Raw genomic sequence first — 26,953 nt, 5'->3', positions numbered from 1 at the left:
TAAGGATGCTGTTGAGCTCTTTCTCCACTCTTTGAAGTGGGTGGCCAGTGCTGTAGGCTAGTAAAAATGTACTTAGGCAGCAAGCATGGTGCTGATTTTGACTAGAGAAGCTCAAGTCATGCTTAGAGCTTGAGTGATACATAGTCATATCATGAACTGAAAGCAGACATCTTGGACAGATTGGGACTGCCATCAGAAGCATATTGGCATACATTTTTCATCAAGCTGTTTTTACAGGGAGTACGGCCCCATATGGTAGCCTTGAGGTTGCAGGACCTTGCTTGTAGGTGGCTGAGTCCAGAGACAAATTTCTGGGAAAAAGTCATGGACCTAATTTATGTTATAGCAGTTCTTGCAGGTCCTGCCTACAGAAGCTCAAACTTGAATAAAGCATTTCCACCTCTCATCTAGAGTGGAGGGAAAGGCCTATCTGGAGACTGAAGGAGCCAAACATCTGAAGTGGCAGACCAGACCAGGAGTACCCAGTTTGGGAGGAGAGGCCAGTAATGGGGAAGAACAAACAGTCCACTTATTCTCACTGACTGCCATTCTATAGGGGAATTTTTACCAGAGAAACCTCAGTAGTGGGTTTAGTTGTGGGGAGGGGGAACCATATTTAGAAGAACTGTCCTCTTATGGAGTGACTTTCTGAGATCACTAAATATGGAGACTAGGGTCCACTCCTAAGAGGCTAACCCCTCTGAGGTGGACGAGGAGTCTCTCCAATGTACACTTCCAATTAAGGATGGGAGGATGTGCGAAGAGCTTGCCCTTTTGAAGACTGGAACCTTGGGAAAGTTTGTCACCCAGGGACAAGTGAGAGAGGACAAGACATGCCCCAGGACAGATCATCAAATGTGGGAATAATGTTTTAATTTATTAGCTGAAGATAGAGACCCATGTATATGAAAAGAAATAGGAAGGGGTTCTGGCCCAACCCATGGATACAGAGGAGAGTTTGGACATGAAAGCCAGCCCACCAACGGAGCAGGTGTGCAGCATGGATGAGGCAGGAGATTTGCTAAAGTTTGAATTAGGTACAACCCAAATGGAGAGGTGTCATGGGGATCAGATTCATGATCAGGAGATGGGGGGGACTCAGCCTGTGCCCATAAGGACTAAGGACATAGTCAGAACCCAAAGGGGGGCCCTGTGAGGAGGTGGTAGGCCTTGCGGAAACAAGGGAAGCATGGGTATCTCCAACCTACCCCCTGTTATGTAGGAGCAATCAGGCAAGGAGCTGCAGGTGACTCTAAATGAGAAAGGAACAGAGGGTCCTATGGCACTTTAAGACTAACAGAAGTATTGGAGCATAAGCTTTCGTGGGTGAATGCCCACTTCATCAGACGCCATTCACCCACGAAAGCTTATGCTCCAATACTTCTGTCAGTCTTAAAGGTGCCACAGGACCCTCTGTTGCTTTTTACAGATTCAGACTAACACGGGTACCCCTCTGATACTAAATGAGAAAGAGCATCTGCTCATCATGGTCAGCAAACTGTAAGGGGAGCTGGAGAGTGCTCAGGTCCAGACGCCACAGAAACAAGGATATCGGGGAATTGGGTACAGATGCTGATCTTGTCCGGGTAAGGTTCTAAGAGGGTGTAACAGGCTGGCTACCCTGTTAAGAGCCAGAAGCCTGGAGCCCAGCCAACTCCACTTACTAAGGAGACACACCTGAGCAGGGATCAGCTGATTCCCTATAAGAAGCAACAGGGGGTAGAGCTCATAGAGTGAGGCACTGCTGGAGATAGGAGGCCTGGCAATAGCCTTTGAAAAAGGAGCCTGAGGGCAGAGACTAGGCCCAGCAGGATAATTGACTTACATTGTTCTCATTTTTGATTTGTTGTTTCCTGGAAAATAAATAGAGCCCTGCCAGAAGGGCTGGAAAGGCTGCTTTGTAGCGTGTGGAGTTGTGTAGCCCTGGGGGGGGTAGACTGACAGAGGGTCATTGCAGACCCACTGAGGCAGAGGGCACACTACAGTGCCACACTTCAATCCATAGCTCAGGAGTGCTCCTGGATCCCTCACAGGTGGTAAGGTCTTATAGAGCAGCATCCACCTGTAATGCTTTCTGCCATCTCCAGGGGGGGCAGGAAATTCTGTCCCATCCTGGCAAACAAAGACCTGGCCTCAGTTATTTATGTCTTCATCACCTCTTAGCTGAACTACAGCAATGTGATATACATGGGCATGAAGCCTTTAGTGCTTAGGAAATTCCAACCAGTGTAGAATGCTACGGCACGTCTCCTTAGCAACAGTTCCTATTGCAAGCACATCAAACCTACCTTCTGCTCCCTATGCTTGTCTCCTTCAGAATCTTAAATTGAGGTCTCAGTCCTTATCTTCAAGGCACACAATGGGCTGGGCCCAGGGTATCTAAAAACTGACTAATGCTCTCAGGGCTTTGGAGCGGAGCCTGGAGCTGGAGCGCAGAGCAGCTCCGGAGCAGTGGAGCTGCAGGTTTTTGCTTGGAGCTGGACCAGAGCCGGAGCACAGCTCCAAAGCCCTGAATGCTCTAGGATGAAGACTGATTGACATCTCTGCTCCTCTGGCATTGGGGAACTTTCTACAATAAGGGTAAAGCACAGGAGACAGAGCTTGCTGAGGGGGTAACCAGGTGTACACAATATGCAATGTCCCTTCAAGGAGTGGGGCTTTACTTATGAGCAACAAACAGCTACTCTGTTAGTCCTGCACTCATTTAAAATGCAAAGGATGGCTGTCACAGTGAACCTGCCTTCAACAGCCTTCTGGGGCAGAACAGATGCACCCACCTCAGTTTCCCCTTTCAGGCATCCCAAGGACTCAGCAACATCTCTCGTGCCTAAATAATACCCCTCCTTGCTCCAGTTTATTACAAAAACATAATGCAACATAGTCCATAACAGAAGTCATGCCAGTTAATGTCACGGGAGGCAGAGAATGGAAACAGTCAAAACAAAACAAATGGATTTAAAATATTGAACCAATATTCCAAGGAAAGACTTTCAGTAATAGTCCTTCTCTGATGTTAGGCAACTTGAGTGCAAGTAAACTCTAAAGTAGTTTCCACATTATTATTTGTATCCATTCTGTACACCCCACACTTTCCATACTACTCAGAAAAATGGGACCAATCCTAAATCAAGTTTTAACATAGCTCCATTGCAATCAATAGAACTAGGCCAATTTATAGCAGCTGAGGATTTATCCCAATGGGGTACTGTAACAGGCCGGGTAGCTGAAGTGCCCTACCCTGTGGCCTATCATCTTCTGTGGTAGGGACGTGCTCCCCCATTCAGGTTCCTCTAGAGTCCTACCCTTCTGGGCTCACTATTGTCCTCAAAGCCCCAAATACTTCACTCAAATATCTTCTATTCCCTCCTGGGGTCTATCTTCAGGCCAGGCTTTCTGGCCAAATAGTGATAAATAATGCTATCAATCACTGACACCCCTACCTACAGGAATTCCAGTCTCTCTTCCTATTCCTCTCAATCCTTCACTCTGTTCTCAAGGCATTGGCTCGCATGGCCACCTCCCTCGAGTCTCATCCCTTCCCAGTGCCCACCACAGGAGATAATTCTCCCCTGCAGTTTCTCCAAATCCTCTTACCCATGATTCTCAAGAGCCACCTCCCCAGAGCCTTCTCTCATTTGACTGCCCTGTATCTCCTGTTTTAACTTCCTTCCTCAGCTACCATGTCCCCTCCAGGAATACCAGGTGAGGACAAGCCCCTTACTGGATGTACACGAACTCTTTCCTAGGCTGATATTCCTTACCAGCCCTACCCATGGCCACTCACCTCAGGTAATGGCCTATATCCCCTTAAAGGGCCCAGTCACCTGTGACAGGTACATCTTTCAAAGGCATCCTGTGGGTTAAGCTTTGTAGTCCAAAGTAACAAAGAGAGAACTAGGCAAGATTTAAAGCTCTTTCCTCCTGCCACACAATTTCACTCTAAATCCCCATTCATAAACATTGTAAATGCATGTCACAGAAGCTCCCCTTTTCAACCTTTCCCCACACATCGCATCTTTACATATGACTTGTTCCAATTTCCATTGAAGTCCATTGATTTCAGTGAGAGTTAGGTGAGAGTGTTAAAATGGATGCTGAACAGACAGCAGGGAATTTAGATCAGTCATTTATGAACAACATGCATTGTAGTCTGGCACTCTTGAGTGAACACTTCTCTCCCCTTCTTCCCTCAGGGGGTCTAATGGCAAGCTGGCCATCTGTCCACAAAGAAGAAAGCTTTGATAAATGCGAACAATTCAGCTTTTATTCAAATTTGGAGAATTCTCCACATTAGTGTGAAGTGCTCTTAGAAAATCTACCATGACATTTTTATGGATGGAGCCCTTTTTGTAAGTTTAACATTTGAAATGTAATTTATGGACTATGCTTAATGCTTAAAGGGAGTCATTTGAGCCAGGTATGGTAGAAAAGAAACTGTGGTTCATAAACATTGGAGTTCTGAAATCTGCCAGTTTTTACTTTCTGCTTTAGTGAACGACTGACTTCTTAATTAGAAACAATTCTCTTGCTTCCAAGATCTGATGGTTGACCAAAATGAGCAATAGCAAAAGAGTAAAATAGCTCATTATGGTTATAAGTATATCCTTTGATATAAAATTAAATTAATCGTGCATAGAAAAACATGCATAATAAAACAATATTTATCTTACTGGTTCCTTTGTCAATCATGGTTCATTCTGTCATCCAATTTTACAGAAAGAATTAAGAATCATGAATTTATTTCAGGCTGCACACGATGCTGTCATATACATGGTGATATTGTGTCACAGTGGCGTAATGCAATACCTGGAGATGGACAAGTGCGTTGATTTTATTGATTCAGATGGAGATTAGCAAAATTAACTGAAAACTGGCAATTGTGACTGGGTCTTTCCTCGCATTTTTCAGATTAATTAGAACCAAATTCAAAATAAATATTGGGCGTGTTAGTCCCACAGAAAATAAACAGCAACAGACACTGATGATATGAGAGAATTTCCTTCATTTTTGACTTATTTTCTTTGCATTCTACCAATTGGCTGTTTGCACCAACTCCATCTTGCCCCCTCCATTGCAGTCTTTTTACCTCAGCCTGACTCCACATCTGCCCTCTTACCCTTCTCTTCTCTCCTGCCCATTCCCTTCAGTGTCCCTTCACTTTTCTTTCCATTTAACTAAATCCTATCACATTTTATTATATCTAATGGAACCACCGTGACATTTGCTGCCATCACATTCTTCACTCAGCACGAGGGTGGCCATATTTCCCAAAGGAAAAATGGGACACCGCGTGGGGCTGGCTCAAGCCCCCCTCCCTGTGTGTGGCTGGGCCGAGCTCTGCCACCCCTCCCCTCTCGTGGCTGGTGTCTCTGCTCGCCCAAGCCCTGCCTGCCCCCACCCAAGCCCTGCCTCCCCCCCATGTGAGGTTGGCATTGCCATTCGACCCCTTCCCCACATCCCAGTTTTTTGACAAAAGTGGGCATATATATATATTGAGAGAGAGAGACCTTTTGTCCAACAACGTTATTGGTTATTCTCCTAAAGGTCAGATGAAAAGAGGTCATGACATTCTTTGCTAATGCACAATAAGAGCCTGTCCCTCCCTCCCGGCATTGAAATTAATGGGAGTTCTGCCATCAGCTATAATGGCATCAGGGCCAGTCCTTGCATGAATGTGTGTCACAGTGTCCTGCTGAGTTTTATTTGTTTTTTATAATGTTGCCTCTGGCACTGAGGTGTTTACATGGTGGGCCCATTTAATCCTGGCATAACACCATTGAAGTCAATGGAGTCTAACAAAAGTTGAATCTGACCCAATATTTCTTCAATAGTACAAACATCTATGGGAAAATCCTGGCCTTATTAAAGTGGGATCCTTGCCAATGATGTCAAAAGAGTGAGGATTTCACCCATAAAGCTGATCACACAATAACTGATTGATAGGGTGACAGAAAAAAAAAATCCCCAAAAATATATGTTCTGAATATTAGACCATATATAGAGCTGGTTAAATAGTGATGAAAAAATACTTATGATAAATGTTGAATAAACTATTCATGAATATTACTTGAACTTCTACTACTATACTACCTAGATGTGAGCTAGTTGAATCTTTCTGTTTAGAGACTCAATTTCTCAGAAGACTCAGAGCTATGTGAATCCACAGCCAGTAGGTTTGTCTAGCTCAAGCATAGTATGTGAAGACTCTTGAACCTTATTCTTTTCCCCTCTTACTTATACTGGTGTTATTTCAGGGATCATTCCTGATTTACACTAGCATAAGTAAGACCATTTACTTGCATCTTTCTACAAGGGTAATTACCTTTGTGTTTCTTCTCCTTTTTGGTGGGCCCCAGTAAACCGCAGGAATGCTGAGATCTTAGGGTACGTCTTCACTTACCGGAGGGTCCGGCGGCAGGCAATCGATGTTCTGGGATCGATTTATCGTGTCTGGTTAAGACACGATAAATCGATCCCGGAAGTGCTCGCCGTCAACGCCGGTACTCCAGCTCGTCGAGAGGAGTACGCGGCATCGACGGGGGAGCCTCCGTGCCACGTCTGGACCCGCGGTAAGTTCAGACTAAGGTACTTCGAATTCAGCTACGTTATTAACGTAGCTGAATTTGCGTACCTTAGTCCGAAGTGGGGACTTAGTGGGGACCAGGCCTTAGTGTGTGCGTCATGTTCTTCTCTAAAATTACTAGAGATCCTGGTATGTTGATCATAATGATGCTATTAAGACAGTATTAACTCCCACTAGATCCTCTGAGGCTCCCTTCTGCTGGGTCTCAGATCTGATCGGTACAGCTACTGATCCTGATGAGCAGCCCTAGCTGTGAGGTGTCCCTCCACTTGCAAGCTTGAGGGTCTGAATCCCATTCTAAACACTGCCATGGCCCTCACCAATGTAGTGTCTAATGACCTGTTTCATACCTACTCTGCACGCCCCTCCTGCCCCACAGATGAGAGCAGTTAGAATGCTCAGACTCCATATCTCCAATGTAGTCATATCACTTTGGCATAAATGTATTCCCCTTGGCACGTTATCGCTCAGAACAGGAGAGTATAAGCATGTGTAAATATACAACTTTATGCTTAGATTCATATTTACCATGTGTTTTAGACAAATGTGTCTAATTCTAAGTCTCTATGCAGGCAAGACTTATACTGAAGACACTGGGAGTTTAAATTGCATAAAAAGTGGATACTTTTTTAGCTTTAGAGATTGTCATTGTGGCTTATAAGGCACTGAAAACAACAAGGTTTTGAATGTAACAGAAGCTAAGGTAAACTGCAGCTTGGACTGCATTTGCGTATGTTCATTATGAGCCTCAGTGATTTTAAGAAACATTGGATGTTGCCCAGGGTATTGTGCCTTTAGGCCTTTGGTCCTATATGACGGTTTATTTATCTGGCCACTAGACCCAGTTAACAAAGCCTTGAAGAGAAGAAACTTCTTTCCTGTGTGACTAATTCTGTTTGGAATCAGCAGATACTCTGGTAATTTTTGTGACAATAAAGAATTGGGATACAAATGAAACCAAAGAGGGCCTGATTCAATCTGGACAGAGAAGTGTTTTTTTGTGGTTTCTGCAATCCAGGAGCCAGACATATTTTGTATCAAATCAGATTCAGAAGTAGAACTGTAGTTGATAAGCTATGATTATATGCTATTCAACTCTAAAAAACATTTTTAAATTCGTGTCACCTATCTATCTTATTGTCTCTGACTCCTTATATTTTATCAGTGTCATATGGGGGGAGGGGAATAGTTACATTTTCCAACAGACAAAGCCTTTCTTTATACAGTTTATTACAGATGAAAGGGTAATAGAATTGGCTGTCAGCTAAATCTTTGGATCCAATCCTGCTAACCCTTCATTCATATGAGTAACCCCAAAAGGCTACAATAATGAGTAAGCAATACTTTGTATGAGAATAAAGTTTCACAGTACCAGGTCCTTTGCTTTACATCTGTATAACAGCTTAGTCTACAATACCAACACTGTATAGTGCAATAATTGACATGTATGTTGTAGTCTTAAATCATTGGGATATTTAAATATTTAACTAATGTTAAATAGTAAGTGCAACTAGGGAGCTAATCACAGGTCAGTTAAACTGGAAAAAAGTTTCTTGAGACATTTCCAATATTAATTTAAAGAGACAAGTAATTTTATTCTAACTTTGCTAAAATCACTCAGTCCAGTCTACCAAATGCTAACTTTTTCACATTTCCTTTTAGGAAGTATTATAATGTTTTAATGCTGCTTTATTTAATGGAATGAGGTTAATCTTCTCCTCTCTTCCCTCCCTTTTCCTCCTCCCCATAGAGAAATATTTTTCAGATATCCTCCACTAGATATCAGCATATCAGTGACTACTTCTACTTTAATCAGGAGACATATAATTAGATATCTCAATCACCGACTTCCCTATACCATTGTAAATGGTTTCATATTCTTGATTGTTGTGACAAGGCCACACAAAAAGTGGAACCAGATTGAGGGTACATTTAGAAAAAAATTATTAAAACCTTTCCCATTTGTTTATCATGTGGTTTGGGCTGAATATTGTGAAATGTGGGTCTAGCTTATAAATTAAGTCTATGTGAAATTGGCAAACTCTTCTTATCCTAAATATGAAATGATTTGTGATGGTGGTGAGCTGTCAATTTCAAAAGGTTCCATTCAGACTCTTATCCACATGTGTCTGGAATGAAGGCTGGAAATCTCAAATCTTCTCCCAAAATATGTAATATATCCTGGTTTCAATCAAGCTGAAGACAGCCTTTCTTACAGTTTCAGTTGAAGATGTACTCATTAATCAATCCAACCACAAGGATTTAAAGAACCCTGAGCTCTGCGGAAGTTTAGGTCCAGATACAAACTTTGCAACTTGGCCATATAGCATCCATGATGATCTATAAACGTCACCCCACTGAGGGCAATGTTAAACAAACACTAAAATTCATGACTCCAGGGGCTGGAGCTTTAAGAAAAACACAAGGATCACAATAAAATCAAGAGATGGCAACATTCAATTTCATTGACATTAATAACATTGATAAAACCCTAATCTGAAGGCCTGAATTGGACTATAGGGCCAAACAGTCCTGGTAAGGCGTTATTCCATACTTACTCCAATGACGCTAAGAGTAGAATTTGCTCTGGAGAGCACAGTTTCATGTGTTTATCAAAGTGATTCATATAACAGAAACAGCAGACAAGTATTCAAGTAAGTGAGACTCATCAGGAGGTATTTTGGAAGATACTGTCTGTCTCTCTTGAGAGCTGGGATTAAGCTTTAGGAATTTATTCATGAAGACCAAATGTCCACCAATTTGTAGGTGTTTTCATGTAGGGACTTTGCCTAAATGCTGAGGAATGCAGCTACACAGCATAAAATGTCTTAATATTCCTTAAAGTCTTCCGGTATGGATGGGGAGGATAAACCAGGCAGCACAACGTTGTCGAAGATGAGGCTCTTGATTGAGACAAAGCTGGATCTTGCACCCGGGATAATGTACCTGGACGGTAGGACTTTAGAGGCTCCACATGGAGAAAGCACAGTGATCTGCAGCCACCATTGTCAATTTGGTGGGTGATCTCACCTTTGAACAGGACGAGGAATGTGATCTCTGTGAGTGAGGGGCATCACACTGTGTCCAAGAAAGCCACTGATACAGATAGGGCATTGGTGGCCATTAGGCAGCTGGCCAGGGACCTACATCCCGATCATGGGGTGCATGCCAATCCAATAACGGTCCATTGGTGGCCATAAGCGCTCATTGGGTGATGTAGAGCAGGAGGATGATGATCCCGACTAGGATGTAGAAGAGCCCTGGAATCTTGGTGACAGGGGCAGAGCAACACCAGAGGGAGCATGTAGGCGATCTGATTCGTCCATTGCCCAGATCAGGAAGCAGTGCCTCAGATGAAGGCGGTACTGTCGGTACTGAGCCCCATGCCAGTGCCAAAGGCAATGTTGGTCCCAATGTGAATACCTATACCACAGTGCCCAGCTGTGTCAACATTGAGGATGGTGAAAGCCGCCAGGGAAACATCTGTGTAGGTTCCTGGTACCAAAGTCTCCCTTACTGATTCTAGTACTGGCTCTACCCCAGCTACTGGTGGGGTGCACTGGGGTGTGGTACCGAAGGACACAAGGATTCAGCGGCATGCTCAATTGGAGAGGCTATCAACAGCATGACCCTAGGAAAAGTCTTGGACCAGTGGCAAGGTCGGGACAGAAAGCCAGAGCAGGTCTGCAGCTGCCTGGTATGCCAACGCCATGGATACAGTCAGTACTGGCGTCACCCTTGTCAGTACCAGACTTGGCAGACATCCAGACATCCAGAGCTTGGAACCGATGTTGCAGGGTTTCTGTCCTCCCTACTCAGTACCATCCCTAGTATTGGTCCCATGCCATTCCACGCTCTTTCTGCAGGAGGCAGAAGAATAGCCCTGAGACCTGCAATGGTCTCAATTGGTCCTATGAGACCTCTTCTTGGTGCCATCGATAGGGAATGGCTCCTCCACCTCTTCAGGGAGGTGCCTGCCCCTGAACGGGCAGCTATGCTCTCAGGGCCCAAGGGTGATCTTCAGCCCAATGAAGGCCTTGCTACTGAATTAGGCCTCATGGTCTATTCAAGAAGGTGTGGTGGTTGAGGTGAATGTCTTGAGCCACCTGAGTCCTTTTTCTGAATGAGCTGCAGATTGAATAACACTCTTTAAGATGGGCATAACCAAGACAAAGCAAGCAGCACATATAGGGATTGCTGTTAGAAATTACTTCTCTACCCAACAATGTTCAAGCCCTGTTGAGAGCATTACTGGGGAGCACTAACTACTAACTAAGTAACTATATACAATAAAACTAGGCTAAGACTAATTGTAAGGTTGTGAGACTACAATAACACAGAGCTCCAACTCCAGCCAGCGGTAAGAAGGAACTTAGTGGTTTGGGGCGGTGCCCCTTCATATAACCAACGGAAGGGCCACAGCCATGAGGCATGAGTGCTACCTCTTTTAGGTACTGCTCAGCAAAATATCTGGCAATCTGGGCATGCACGTCTCCATTTACTCCAAAAGAAAACATGTTTTGTTAAAATAAAAACCCACCTCTTCCTCCCCACAATTAAATCAAACCCAAAGGTAGGTTGGTTGTTTTCTGGTGGATCAAAAATACATGCTTAACTGTTTTTGTTGGTACCTTGCTTCCATTTTATCTTACCTGTGATCTATGGTTTCACTGGAACAAAAGTAAAGACACCAAAAAACTCTAGTACAGGAGAGTTTGTTCCCTCAATAACTTCCAGCCCAAATTCTAGACCAAAGAAATTCAGATAAACCTCCAAAACTATCCTCTCTACTTCTGAAATTCCCCATCATTGGTCAACTTCTGAGTTTTTTTGCATGCATTTGCACTCTTCTTCACCTTGCGCACTTGCTGTGATACATCTGCACAAATCATTTATTTTAAGGTTGGCTGGTAAACCCAAACAGATTTATTGTTGTTCTGTATTGCCTAGATAGGTCATGTGTGACTGCTGCTTGAATTCAAACAATTTTTTTGGACAATATGTAATATTTTTGCAACTCACAAAAGGCACTGAAAGGGTCATACATTTGCAAGAAAGAGGAGAAATGTGTTTGGTAAAATGAACAACAGAGATACTTGAGCTGATTATAGTTTAAATAATGTAAAAAATACTGTATTACTACCAGTATGGGACAGAAATCCATGCCAAAGATATGCTTTCATCTTACCATATGTACCATGTGGTAACATCGCACCTTTCCACTTTCAGGAGACTTTCAGTCACTCAATTTTATTTTTCTAAGGAAGATAAATTGTCTTTTACAAGTGTCTTGCAAATCTAAGACCTCTCTAAATAGCTCAAGCCAACTCTTGTTCTCCTTTGAATTAACTATTTGCTACTTCATCAGATGCATTAAAAAAACAGAGCAAAATGTCATAGGTATTTTATTTTAAATCTGAACCAGACCCTTTAAATATGAATCAAAATGGAGACTTCCCCACTGACTTCTCTGGAAGTGGGAGCATACCCTATAACTGTTCATGAAGTCCTAATAGAAAGATAAGGCAGGTGAAGTAATATATTTTATTGGATCAGTTTTTGTTGGTGAGGGAGACAAAGTTTCTTACCAACAGATGTTGGTCCAATAAAAGATATTACCTCACCCACTTTGTCTCTCTAATATCCTGGGAGCAACACGGCTACAACTATACTGCATACGTGAAGTTTTATGGCATTTTTCCATAGAACTCACAGAGCTGAGTTTCTAACACTGTGATTATGTACAACAGAGTAAACTATGAATCTGCTTGTTTCCATGATTCTGTTTCTCATTTTATTAATGTGCACTGTGGTGCTTGACCCATACACATTATACTTCTAAAATGACCCAGAATGGGCCATCCATGTACTTTATGACTCCACTATGACAGGAGACTTGCACTCTATTTCTAGGCCTGTTCCCTCACACTGCATCAACAGTCATCACTCTGACGGGGTTACCTCAAGCCCTACATCAAACTACTGGCCGACCAGAAAATCTCATTCATATTCCATACCTTTAGGGTAATCTAAACCCTCCTCCTCTTCAGAATAAGACCTCTAAAGATCCTGAGACCTTTAGACATGGATAGGGCGAAAAAATAAATGGGGATAAAAATAGGTGGATCTTCAAAATCCAAATTGAAAAATACTTTCCCTCCCCACCAAAAAAAAAAAAAAAAAAATCCCCACCACAATTCAATCATTCCAATTGTTTACAGATTATATATACTTTTTATTATCAGACACCGGTTTAAGAAGCATCTTACACATCTGTCACTGAATTTTGTGCAACTATCTGGTTTACATACATATGTTGAATATATTAAAAACAATCGGCCAAATTCTGTCCTGAATTGCACTACATGCAACCCCCAAGGTATAATGTGGAGCAGATTTTTTCCTATGATAGTAACTGACTAGTGAATAAGTAACCTGGGTTGGTTTTTTAGATCATGACTGTAATTTTCACTATCCAAGCAGCCTTTCACAAAGCTACATGGATATTCAGAAACGTGACTGGATAAAGATGCCCACTGATTCAGTGGCCTCAACATTGTATAAATAGCATAAAAAGGTCCATCTAGCCCAGTATCCTGTCTTCCAACAGCGGCCAATGCCAGGTGCCCCAGAGAGAATAACAGAACAGGTAATCATCAAGTGATCCATCCTCTGTCGCCTATTCCCAGCTTCTAGAAAATAGCTTCTAGACAGCGATGAAAATACTAAAAGAAATATTTAGATGATGGAAAATAATAATAACATTTAATATAATAACTTATGTTCATCCACAATCAATAACCTCATATTGGACCCACAATGTAGTGATATATACAATCTGAGGTTGACTAATTTCTGATGCAACACTGTTCTTCAGCTCCTCCTGCTGCCTTCACTATGTCATTACATAGCTATTGGTAGATTGAAAACAAATATCAAAATTAAGGACAACTATTAAGTACTATGCCATTAGTCATGATCTCTGTTAAAGTGTATCTGCCTACCAAAGCTTTTTCCTTGCTTCTAAGTTGATTGGTTTTCCATCCTTCCTAGAGTTTACCTCTTCCACTTGAAATTAAATTCACTTTTTTTTTTCTTTTTCTTTCCCTTTTTTTGTAAGAAAAGGAGCAAATAGAATATCCCCTGTTTAGGTAAATGCAGATAGCATGGAGATCAAGAGCTGTCCTCTCTGAGGCCTTTCTATTCACCATCTTTTCTACTCCATGACAGTTTCATGATTGTGGCACCTTGCACATACAAAACACTGACCCCACCGGAATTCCTAAGTATTCTGGAACTGTGTCTGAGGCAGTTCTTCAAAATCCTGAATCTCAAGTCAAAAGTTGAGTTAGACGGTTATGTCACTTTTGGGACTTGCACAAATATGCAGCAGGGTGGATTCTCAGCTGGCCTAAATCAGCCTAGTTCCAGCTCCAGGGGCTTTAGCAGATCTACACTGATTTATACCATCTGGGGATCTAACCTGATTCCTTTGATACGTGAAAATAATAGTCAATTCTGAAAGCTGAGACTGAAGGAATCTTCTGCCTGTCTGATGAGTACAGACTGTGCTAATTAGTTCAGTGTGTCAGTTACTTTTGTGATGCTTTTGACAAACAGCATTCCCCTAGTTCTTTTTGTAATGTATTAACTTACTTTAATAGGGAAATTTCTCCTAATGACCAAGTAACAAATGGATGGAGGGGATCCCATTTTCCTTCTGGACTGGCCATCCAGTGAATTCTGCCCAGATTCCAGTCTGTACTGAAGTTTCCACATACGCGTAATATAGAACAGGTGGAAGCAAGGTGGCTCATGAGAGAAAGGAAATATCATAAATTACAAAGTCCTAAGTGAGTTTTGTAAGTCTCCTCATGAGTGAGCCAATGACAATAGATGCAGCAACCCTCTTGCATGTGATTTACAGAGAGCGGGAATGAAAGAGAGTGAATGGATTAAATTCATCATTGGCATAAACTCATTGAAATCATAGGGTTTGCACCAATGATGAAATAGGACTCATATATTTGTCAGTAGGGGGACAGAACAGGTCATACGGGGTGGGGGAGTGGCACTATATGTGAAAGAAAATGTAGAATTAAATGAAGTAAAAATCTTAAGTGAATCCACATGTTCCATAGAATCTCTATGGATAGAAATTTCATGCCCTAATAAGAATATGACATTAGGGATCTATTATAGACCACCTGACCAGGACAGTGATAGTGATGATGAAATGCTAAGGGAAATTAGAGAGGCTATCAAAATTAAGAATTAAGAACCCAATAATAGTGGGGGATTTCAATTATCCCCATATTGACTGGGAACATTTCACTTCAGGACGAAATGCAGAGATAAAATTTCTCGATACTTTAAATGACTGCTTCATGGAGCAGCTGGCATGGGAACCCACAAGGGGAAAGGCAACTCTAGATTTAGTCCTGAGTGGAGCGCAGGAGCTGGTCCAAGAGGTAACTATAACATGACCGCTTGGAAATAGTGACCATAATACAATAGCATTCAACATCCCGATGGTGGGAAGAACATCTCAACAGCCCAACACTGTGGCATTTAATTTCAAAAGGGGGAACTATGCAAAAATGAGGGGGTTAGTTAAATAGAAGTTTAAAAGTACAGTGACTAAAGTGAAATCCCTGCAAGCTGCATGGGTGCTTTTTAAAAACACCATAATAGAGGCCCAACTTCAATGTATACCCCAAATTAAGAAACACAGTAAAAGAACTAAAAAAGAGCCACTGTGACTTAACAACCATGTAAAAGAAGCAGTGAGAGATAAAAAGACTTCCTTTAAAAAGTGGAAGTCAAATCCTAGTGAGGCAAATAGAAAGGAGCATAAACACTGCCAAATTAAGTGCAAGAATGTAATAAGAAAAGCCAAAGAGGAGTTTGAAGAACAGCTAGCCAAAAACTCCAAAGGTAATAACAAAATGTTTTTTAAGTACATCAGAAGCAGAAAGCCTGCTAAACAACCAGTGGGGCCCCTTGATGATCGAGATACAAAAGGAGCCCTTAAAGACGATAAAGTCATTGCGGAGAAACTAAATGGATTCTTTGCTTCAGTCTTCACGGCTGAGGATGTTAGGGAGATTCCCAAACCTGAACCGGCTTTTGTAGGTGACAGATCTGAGGAACTGTCACAGATTGAAGAGTCACTAGAGGAGGTTTTGGAATTAATTGATAAACTTAACATTAACAAGTCACCGGGACCAGATGGCATTCACGCAGGAGTTCTGAAAGAACTCAAATGTGAAGTTGCAGAACTATTAACTAAGGTTTGTAACCTGTCCTTTAAATCAGCTTCTGTACCCAGTGACTGGAAATTAGCTAATGTAACACCAATATTTAAAAAGGGCTCTAGAGGTGATCCCGGCAATTACAGACTGGTAAGTCTAACATCGGTACCGGGCAAATTAGTCAAAACAATAGTTAAGAATAAAATTGTCAGACGCATAGAAAAACATAAACTGTTGAGCAATAGTAAACATGGTTTCTGTAAAGGGAAATTGTGTCTTACTAATCTATTAGAGTTCTTTGAAGGGGTCAACAAACATGTGGACAAGGGGGATCCAGTGGACATAGTGTACTTAGATTTCCAGAAAGCCTTTGACAAGGTCCCTCACCAAAGGCTCTTACGTAAATTAAGCTGTCATGGGATAAAAGGGAAGGTCCTTTCATGGATTGAGAACTGGTTAAAAGACAGGGAACAAAGGATAGGAATAAATGATAAATTCTCAGAATGGAGAGGGGTAACTAATGGTGTTCCCCAAGGGTCAGTCCTCGGACCAATCCTATTCAACTTATTCATAAATGATCTGGAGAAAGGGGTAAACAGTGAGGTGGAAAAGTTTGCAGATGATACTAAACTGCTCAAGATAGTAAAGACCAAAGCAGACTGTGAAGAACTTCAAAAAGATCTCACAAAACTAAGTGATTGGGCAACAAAATGGCAAATGAAATTTCATGTGGATAAACGTAAAGTAATGCACATTGGAAAAAATAACCCCAACTATACATACAATATGATGGGGGCTAATTTAGCTACAACAAATCAGGAAAAAGATCTTGGAGTCATCATGGATAGTTCTCTGAAGATGTCCACGCAGTGTGCAGAGGCAGTCAAAAAAGCAAACAGGATGTTAGGAATCATTAAAAAGGGGATAGAGAATAAGACTGAGAATATATTATTGCCCTTATATAAATTGATGGTACGCCCACATCTCGAATACTGAGTACAGATGTGGTCTCCTCATCTCAAAAAAGATATACTGGCACTAAAAAAGGTTCAGAAAAGGGCAACTAAAATGATTAGGGGTTTGGAACAGGTCCCATATGAGGAGAGATTAAAGAGACTAGGACTCTTCAGCTTGGAAAAGAGGAGACTAAGGGGGGATATAATAGAGGTATATAAAATCATGAGTGATGTGGAGAAAGTGGATAAGGAAAAGTTATTTACTTATTCCCATAATACAAGAATTAGGGGTCACCAAATGAAATTAATAGGCAGCAGGTTTAATACAAATACAAGGAAGTTCTTCTTCACGCAGTGCACAGTCAACTTGTGGAACTCCTTACCTGAGGAGGTTGTGAAGGCTAGGACTATAACAGCATTTAAAAGAAAACTGGATAAATTCATGATGGTCTAGTCCATTAATGGCTATTAGCCAGGATGGGTAAGGAATGGTGTCCCTAGCCTCTGTTTGTCAGAGGATGGAGATGGATGGCAGGAGAGAGATCACTTGATCATTGCCTGTTAGGTCCACTCCCTCTGGGGCACCTGGCATTGGCCACTGTCGGGAGACAGGATACTGGGCTAGACAGACCTTTGGTCTGACCTGGTACAGCCATTCTTATGGGGGAGGGATAGCTCAGTGGATTGAGCATTGGCCTGCTAAACCCAGGATTGTGAGCTCAATCCTTGAGGGGACCACTTAGGGATCTGGGACAAAATCAGTACTTGTTCCTGCTAGTGAAGGCAGGGGGCTGGACTCGATGACCTTTCAAGGTCCCTTCCAGTTCTAGGAGATAGGATATCTCCATAAACTTAATTTAGTATTAGTATACTGTAATAGGTCCTTGCCGGGGCTCGACCCTTCCGGGCAGGAGGGGAGCCACACCGACTCACTACTGTTGGGGTAAATAGTCAGTTATTTCAGCAGCTCCGGCCCTCCGGTGCAGGGGCGGAGCAAAACCGACAGCTAGCTCAGGGCTCGGGCCCTCAGACAGGGGCTGAGCAGGCAACCGTTAGTTCGGGGCTCAGGCCCTCTGGTGCAGGGACTGGGCAGGCAACAGTCAACTCAGGGCTCAGGCCCTCTGGTGCAGGGGCTGAGCAGACAAACAGCTAGGGAGCCCAGGCCCTCGATCAGGGCGGGGCACACACAGTTCTAGCCCAGGCCCTTAGGTGCAGGGGCTGAGCAAGCTCACAGTCAAAGAGCCCAGGCCCTGGATCAGGGCAGGGCAAACACAGTTAAAGCTCAGGCCCTTGGTTGCAGGGGCTGAGCAAGCAAACAGGTAAGGTACGCCTAGGCTCCTGTAGCCGAGCGTTGGGTGAGGAGGAAGCCTGCCACCCGTGAGCGGGTGGTGGCAGGGGGGGACGCAGGCCCACCCACTCTACTGCGTTCCAGCCCGGGGTCCTAGCAGCGGTTACTGCCGCTGCTGGTCAGTGGGGTATCCAGACCGCAACACACTGACATTGGCTCACATTTGTCTGCAGCCGGACCGGGGTCGGCTATCCCCGGGCTACTTCCAGGATCCCCCTCAGAGCCTACCTCGTTCGTCGCACCGGGCTCGGGCCAGTCCATCTGCATGGGCTCCTCTCGACCAGGGCTTGGTGGCAGGTCTGGTAGCTCTGCCGGGAAATCAGGCCAACTGCACTCGGGCGGCTCCTCCGGGTAGCAGCAGGGGTGGAGGGGTTCTGGTGCAGTCTCGCCTTCCGGATTAGTGGGGGGGGCTCCCAGGGTTCCTCCCAGCGACGGGAGCAGACGGGCTCCGGCGGCTCCTCCTCGTAGCGGGCCCGGGGTAGCTCTGGCCAGTTAGGGCTCTGGCCTTGGGCCTCGGAGGTCTCCTGGCCGGGAGCTCCCGGCCGCACGTCTGCTCCCTGTAGTGGCGGGCCGCTGACTGAGCTCTGGCGGCCGGCCTTTATACTTCCTGTCCCGCCCCTTGACTTCCGGGGGGCGGGGACAGGCAGCGGTGGCTCTACCCACTCTGGTGCCTGCACGGGGGCTCCCTCTTCTGGGCAGGAGGGGAGCCACACCGACTCACTACATATACAAACTGACATAATGAAAGAGTTGTATTGCTTCGATATTGGTATTCTCCTTCTGACAATTGTCAATGTTACATCTTTCAGAAGAAAGTGTAAGCACAGTGCAGCTAAGAGTATAACACATTATTGGTTAGGACTTGAATTTCTTCTTCCCCACAGTAGGTGGTCAATTTATGCCTTGAAAATTAGGTAGCTTTAATCCAAGCTAATATAATTTCAAATGCTATTCTTATCTGGAGTCACGGCAGTGTCTCCATAGTGAAGAATGAAAAAGCAGTTGTCATTTCTGTCTAACCCACTCATATGAATTTATTCTGAAGACTAACTTTGATCTCAAACTAATTTACTCAGAAAGTTTCCTTTTGAGCAGAATTTTCTGGACTGAGACCAAACTTGAGAAGAGAACAATAATAGTTTGAGGTTAGCCAGACTAAGTGTTTGTGAGTTATGGGGGTGGGACTTCAAAAAAGCATTTAAAAAAATTAAAAGTTCCAACCTTTTCTATTTCCAATGATAGCACAAAAATGGGTTATAAAGATGTTGGGAAACTTTAGGAAAAATGCGAGCTGGAGGAGGTGATGGCTTCAATGAGTTTGATTGCATTTGCCTGCCAATATATGAGCATAATATTTTAATTCGATATATTCTGTAATAGACTTACATAGACACACACATACTTATGGGCTCCAATAAAATGTATATTTAGTGAATTCTGCAGTAAAGCACATTTTTTAAATGTGTGCAAGCCTCTGAAGTATTTGACAGCTACAAGCTGTGACACATCAACACAGAGCCTGAGGTCAGTAAGAAATCTGCTGTCCTTCTCTAGGAGTATCCTGCCCAGCTGTGAGGATTTATTTATTTATTTAGCATTAGCGTATCCACTGAGCCAAGCAATAGCATTCTCTGTGGCCAAGTGGAACTCTCAGAGCTCACTGCTGAATTTAGTTAGCGGGCACTTCTCAACGATGTGTATCATTGTTTGATCTGCACTGCAGCTGCAGCTTGGATTGTCTCGAAGACCCCAACGGTGCTGGTTGGCTGCACAGAGGCCTGGCTCAGTCCAGCATCAGTTAAGAATAGCCCACTGATGACATGGCAGTTTGAAGCTGGGTGGGCGAACAGTAGGGTTTGTGATGAGAAACTGGTGGCTGATATTAAGCACCAGCCTTACCACCATAGGGACTCCGCTATCATATCCTGGTATGGCAACCTTGACCACAGTGGGTGTCGTGATGAAAGACGTGTAGCTGGTGGGCTAGAAAGGTCATTGAACAAGGACAAGCTTGGGTTGGCCCATTATACATTCTCACGTGTAAGCAGGGTCTGAATGAGTTCTCCCCTGACAGGTAGTTGTGATGGGGAGAGACTTCAGGAGCAAACTGTATTTACATGAAAACACCTACTCTGCCAAAATATCCAGCAGATAGATGGGTGTTGCTCAAATTGATCAACTTTGGCTAGTGTTGGGTTACAAATCACTTTAGTACTGAATGAAGGGGTAGTGAAATCTTGTTTTCTTTATTGTATGAGTAAAGGGGAGCAGAACTGTCCTTAACCTGTCCTGAACGAGGGGGTCACCCTCATCTGAACAGACCTCGTTAAGCCAGGGGCTTGAATGCCAGACTCCAGTGAAAGCAAGTGGGATGGGGGTGAGCCCTAGCCAGGAGGTGTGGACTCTCCCTAAGGGTTCCCAGTCTGGTTTAACCTGTTCCTTCCCACTGTTCAAAAATAGAGCTAAATAGGCTCCATTAGGAGCCTTTTGCAATGTTAAAGTGCTCCAAGGAAACCTGAAATCTCTTCTTGTGGGGCAGCGTTTATGCCCAGCATGCTAAGAGCTGAAAATCACTAAGAGACTGACCTGCAGAAGTCACAGCAGAGAGGCAGGTGGCAGCAGAAGGTGATTGGCAGGAGCAGCAAGCCAGGGGGCACAGTGAGCTGTTGGCCAGCGGGAACGCCTGGGTGATGAGGAACAGTGACTGGCAGGGCAGCCAGCCAGAGCAAGTGCTCATATGGTGGAGCAAGCCAGGTGCCTTCTTCCCTGGGTGGGAAGTGAACTCACACAGATGCACCTCAGAACCCTGGGTCCACACTGACCAAGGATAACCACGGTGAGAGAGCAGAGAGGGGCACAGAAAAGAAACTTTTGGTTGTGCGACTCAAGAACATGAGGCAGAAGACACGCACTCTGGGGAGGGTGTCCTGCTCACAGCTTTATGATTACGAATCCTGCTTGCTGCATTTTCCCTAATTAATGGCCAGTGACTTCCCTCCTTTCATTCAAAGTTTCTTTTCTACACTCAGACTCTGCTTGGAGTGGGGAAGTATTACCTCTCAGAGGCATCCAGGTGTGTAATTTCCCAGATTACTGGGTGAGAGTTCCAGCCGGTTCTGTGTTGTACTGTTGAAAAGGAACCCCTAGAAGCCAGCCCTCGTTGCTGCCTGCTCCACCTGGCAGAAGGGTTACACAAGCAGGTTACCATCTGCCGTCTCCCTCCTGATGTAAGGGGGAGAAATGTGGCTCAGAACTGAAAGCCATGGAATATGAGTTGGTTGGTGAGTTCCTGTGATGATACACATAGACGTGGGAATGAGGTATACGGGGGGTGCTGCAGCACCCCCAGGTTTCATGGGGGTTCCGCTTCTGGCCCCGCACAAGGGGTCCCAGCTGTGGCCCCGTGCCCGGGCTTTGCTCCTGACCCCGCTCGTGGGCTCCTGGCCCCGAGTCTGGGGCTCCAGTTCTGGGCCCCCGACACGGGGTCCAGGCTACCGGCCCTCCTCCAAGGGCTCTGCTCCTGGTCCCATTCCAGGGGTCCCAGCTGCCGCCCTGCGACCAGGACCCTGGGTGCTGCCCTATGCCCGGGACTCCGATGCCGGCCCCATGTCCCACACCGCAGGTCCTGGCTGATGGCCCCGCTCCTGCCCCCAGCAGTGGCCTCAGTCTCGGCCCCTTACCCCATCTGGGTCCCCCCACTCCCGGAGACAGAGCCCTGCTCCCGGCCCCAGATCTGCGGGGAGAGAGGGTGCAGACAGGGGCAAGGAGGCTGGCTTTCAGCACTCCCACTATTAAAAGTGTTTTAGCACCACTGATGATACACATTGTTGAGTTGAGTTGTACATCAACAAGTTTAGTGTGTGCCGACTGACTCCATAGTGGCACACAGTATTCTGCTTTTGAGTACGACATGGCAAGGGCTGAAGTCCTTAGGACTCTCAGCCAGTTTGCTGAGAAGGTTGTTGCGTGTCTTGACCTTCACTGCTATCTTGCTCAGGTGGCTTTTGTATGTCAGTGTTTGGTCAAAGGTCACACCTAAGTAAACTGGGTATGCTTCATGCTTCAGTCTCAGGCTGTTCATTATGTTTAACTTTCTTTTAGAGTTGGCATAGTGGAGGTGGAATATGCTAGGGACTGTCTTGCTGGTGCTAGGCTGAAGGTGCCATGACTTGTAGTAGTCAGCCAGCTTTGCAGCGTGGTCATTCAGGGTCTTCTCCGGCTCAGAAAAAGTCAGAGCCCGTAGCCCACTGCAAATATTGTTTGCATGGATGAACTTCTGTGACTGGGTTGATGGCAGGTCATTGAGATATAGATTGACCTAGGCTGGTGCTAGCACAGATCCCTGGCGTAATGCATTCATCTGTTTTTTCCAAGCACTTGGTGGCAATGGATCAGTATTCTGGTCGTGCCATCTGTCAGTATCTGGCACAGTCCGGGGAAGCTAATGATCCTCCTAGTAAACCAAATTCCACCAGTTCATACTTGAAGAATCTCAGTATCACTGCTTCTGGTAACCCTAAGAATGTGCAACCTCATGGCTTCCATACCATCAGGCCCACACTCTGAGTCTTATCGCTCAACACTGAGGGTTGATCTAACAGCCCAGCGACACTTAATCAGCACTTTTGCTAATCAACATGCTATCGATGTGATCTGCATACAAGAAAGCTGGGAGGATTAGGAAAGCTCAATTTGGTTCTGAGCTCTCTGCAGCCCACAGGTGGTCTGGCATGTGGTTCCTGCCCGTAGTCATCCCTCCCTTCAGAGAAGTGGCCTGTTGCCTATTGCTGGCCGGTCACCAGCAGTAGCAGGAGGACACTGTGCATGTGGATGGCACAGAGACCACAGATAAAAGAACTGAGCTCTTGCTCAGGGAGTGGGATGGGCTGAGCAAGTATTGCTGGCACTTGTGTTTAAGAAGCCCAGTAGAGCACAGTTATGTCTTGATACTTTTCTAATTTACTGGGAACTGTTAGTCTGACCGTGGCTTTCAAATCATTGTGTACCCTTTATTTTCACTCTCTATTTCTAGGAGACCTAGTCAACTAATCCGTTTAACTACTTAAAATTGGTGAATATTAATGGGGACAAAGAGCCAAGTGGATACAACCATGCCCTCCAAGCTCATGATACACAGAGCATGTGACCTGACTTTTAGACTGCTCTGGTGCAGCATGACACTTGCAGCGCCACCCTGCTGCAAGGTAGATTACAACATATTAGTGGCATCCTGCTGCAGGATAGATGACAACATATTAAGCCTGAAATTGACTTCCAAGAGGAATGGTGACTTGGGATTTTTAAATTTGCACAGAACACTCAGAAATATTCTGTAGACAATTCTCTTGCACTGGCAGACAGATGGTAAAATAGATCTGTAACTTTGATGGTTCTGCTATATTAAACTGCAGTTACACTTAGAGCAGGAGCCATAAAAAAGTCAAAATCTTCCAACAGTTACTGTACAACTGTAAATTCCTATTCTAAATGGGGGGGTGGGGAGTGTGGTGGCTCCTTTAGCACTGTGTAACTCTCGGTGAATGTTGACTCTTCTAAAGACAACCTCTGTACTGCTGATTATCCAGACAGTGCACAACAAAATTTGCTTCCTGTATGGCTTTTGCTTTCACTTAAGCTGTAAGAGCCTTTATTCCCAGCATCTTCTGGACCCATTTCCAGATGTTGCTAATGGATCCTCAGTAATTTTTGTTCCCAGCAGCTGTTTTCCTTCCTTTGAATACACTCTCTGTTATCCAGATGCTCTGCCTAGCCATCTAGCATGAAGGATACTTAAATCTGGCTTTAGTCTATTGCAAATCATTTATCTTTTAAAGTACAAGATGTATGTTCATCCTCATTTTTCTCACTCTCTTCCTGCCACTTCCAGCCACTCATTAGGACTGCTAGGCAGGGAATCCCAGCCTGGGTGTCCCTGAATCCCCCAGATGTTTTAAGCCACAAGAGCCTGGAATCCTGAGATCCAGGGCACATTGTCTTCTGTCTGGCACCATTTTCTGAGAACTGGAGCCCACCGCCCACTGCTTCTGGGAACCAGTGGAGGATGTCCATGCCCCTGAACTAGTAAACACCACCCACAAGGACCACCTCTGAAACACCCAGAGAACTATTGCTCTGGAGGTCCCTAGGGGAGGGGTTGAGGGATCACAGGTCTTGAACCCAGGGCTGCAGGTCCTAGGGTTGCCAACCCTGCAGATTGTCCTGTCCTGGAGTCTCCAGGAATTGTAGATTAATCTTTAATTAAAAATTATGTCATGTGATGAAACCTCCAGGAATATATCCAATCAAAACTGGCAACCCTAGCATGTCCCCAGGCAGCAATCAGACCATGGCCACCACCTGGCAGCTCACCAGGACCAGTGGAGAAGAGGGCTAGCAGAGGTTTAGCTCACTAAGAGCTCTGCCTCCGAAGTTCCTGATTGGGGGAGATGTCTGGCCCCACTGATTGGCTTGGATGCACTACTTAAGCCAGAAAGAGGCCCAGAGACAGAATGAGGAACAGTTGTCCAAGTAACTAGGTGGGTGGCTGGCTGGCTGCTGGTTTGGACTCTGACTCCTGCACCCAGCCTGTTCCTGCCCTCTTTATCCCAGATTCTTTCCTGCTCTCAGTTCCTGCTTTCCTGCCTTGCTCCAGGTCCCTGCTCCTCGGTCCTAAACCTGACTCCAACTCCAGCTTTGAGCCTTGCCTTGACTTCCAACTCAGTCTCTGATCTCTAGTTCCTGGTGCCTGACTCCAACCATGTCCCAGGCCTTGCACTCTACTGGAGAGTAGTTTTGTGAAGACAATGAGAACTTTACTTCTAGAGAATGGACTGAGATCACCGACTCATTTCAAATAGGTCACCAAACAGCCATCACTGTCAATATGGAACATGTAGGCACTGTAGTTGTAGCCATGTTGGTCCCAGGATATTAGAGAGACAAGCTCTAAAGCTTGTATGTCTAAAGTAGGTCTAAAGCTTTAGAGCTTGTCTCTCTCTTACCAACAAAAGTTGGTCTAATAAAACATATTGCCTTGTCTCTCTAATATGGACCATTGCATTTAAGCTATAAAAGTTGTCACCTTCTTAACTATGCACTCCTTTCCAGGAAGATAGGACCTTTTCAGATACTTAAGAAACATACGGCAAAGGAGTGATAGGTGGTGCAGTAGGTCTGTAAATAAGCTTGTCAGGTGTGGAGTAGAAGGTAGTTCAAAGCTAACTTAGATAACAATTTAATCTAATTATTAGATCTAAAATAATCTAAAGATATTAGAAATATTTTTTCAGTGTGCTAAAGCAGCAGCATATGCTTGTCCACAGGAAAAAAACACCAAACAAATATGACACAGTATCTCATGAATGTCAGTCTCCGTTCCTTTACAAGCCCAGGGCTGGGGGTTGAAGGAGATCAGGAGAGTGACACATCAGTATATCTTGCAGACCTTTTGCCCAACAGTGCTATCAATCAGTTTCTTTTATGAGTGCAAGAGGTCACCAGATTATTTATTTCCCTTTGGCTGCTTTACAAGTTTCAAGCATCTCATATCCAATGATGAAGAAAAGCTGGGGCTGGCAGTTCAAAGAAATTCAGATGGCAGTAAAGGAAGTGTCATAGACAGGCAATTGTGGTGAGTGTAAAAAGCACTGAAAACCCAATTGTATGATTGATGGCACCCCCAAGCAAAAGCAGGGTACATGCTACTAGAGGGAATATCAGAATATAGACTGCCTTCTCCTACACCTATGATATGAGTATGTCTAAGTTGGCGCAGCCTGAGTTAAGTATGCATAAAATTCCCTGCCACTCCAAAGCAGTCTTCTTTTGATGTTGCTTTTGATTAGGGCTGCCCTGCCCCAGAAGTTATACAAGCTGTTTCCAACTTGTCAGTTCACTGACAGATCTTCCTAGCCATTGCAATGTGGCATAGGATTTTGCATGCCACGGCTACATAGGCCTCTCTGTAATTAGAATCTATTGTTTCCAGTGGAAAAACAAACATGGTAATGAGGGAACTCTGGAACGGCACACCGCAGAACAGTGGGTGATCTTTATACACCATCACCATATGTGTTGCAAAGCTCAGAGGCATAGCAGGAAGAATGGAGGGGGGGGGGTGGCGAACAATCTCCAGTTTGGCTTTGTGAATTCAATTCAAAATCTTGATGTTAACGTCACATTTGTTGAGAGGCACTACTACAGTAGCAAAATGCTAAATACTGTTCTCACACCAGTAGTGTACAACCAGCTCCATTAATGAAAACATTGCCAAACATCTCCCCCCAGCCTAGTTCCCAAGTTTGAAAAGCTAAAAGGATTTTCTGTCATAAGATCTATTAGAACTGTCAGAGCTTAGCTACTACTATAACTCCAGGAGAAATAAAAGGGGCATATTGTGAGGATGAAAGGCAATAAAAATTATCAACGAATATTTATATTTCCCCAGCATGGTAATGAAATTCAGATTGTCAGAATGATTTAATTGCATTTAGTTTCTGTATTACTGCACTGACCTGTAATGACAGCCTGCTTATAACTTAAACAATTATTTTTCTTTCTGAAACTTGGACTTTCAGACATATAATGTATATATCTTTTGGGCTCCTCAGTCTTTTATAGAAATTCTGTTTACACTAGGCTTGAAGGGTTTGAGTGCTTTCTGGATGAATGACTCAGGCCAGCACTTCCTTTGCTCCTTTGTGTAGCTTCAGAAACAGGCTGGTGGGGCTGAATGGAGAAGGCGGGCAGCGGTCCGCATGCATTTGAGAGAGCTGAAGTGAATAAGGGAGCAGTTGTCTTGGAAGGAGTGCCA

Source organism: Malaclemys terrapin, chromosome 1, assembly GCF_027887155.1.
Source record: "Malaclemys terrapin pileata isolate rMalTer1 chromosome 1, rMalTer1.hap1, whole genome shotgun sequence".
NCBI lineage: Eukaryota > Metazoa > Chordata > Testudines > Emydidae > Malaclemys > Malaclemys terrapin.
Note: the sequence above shows the minus strand (reverse complement) of the source record.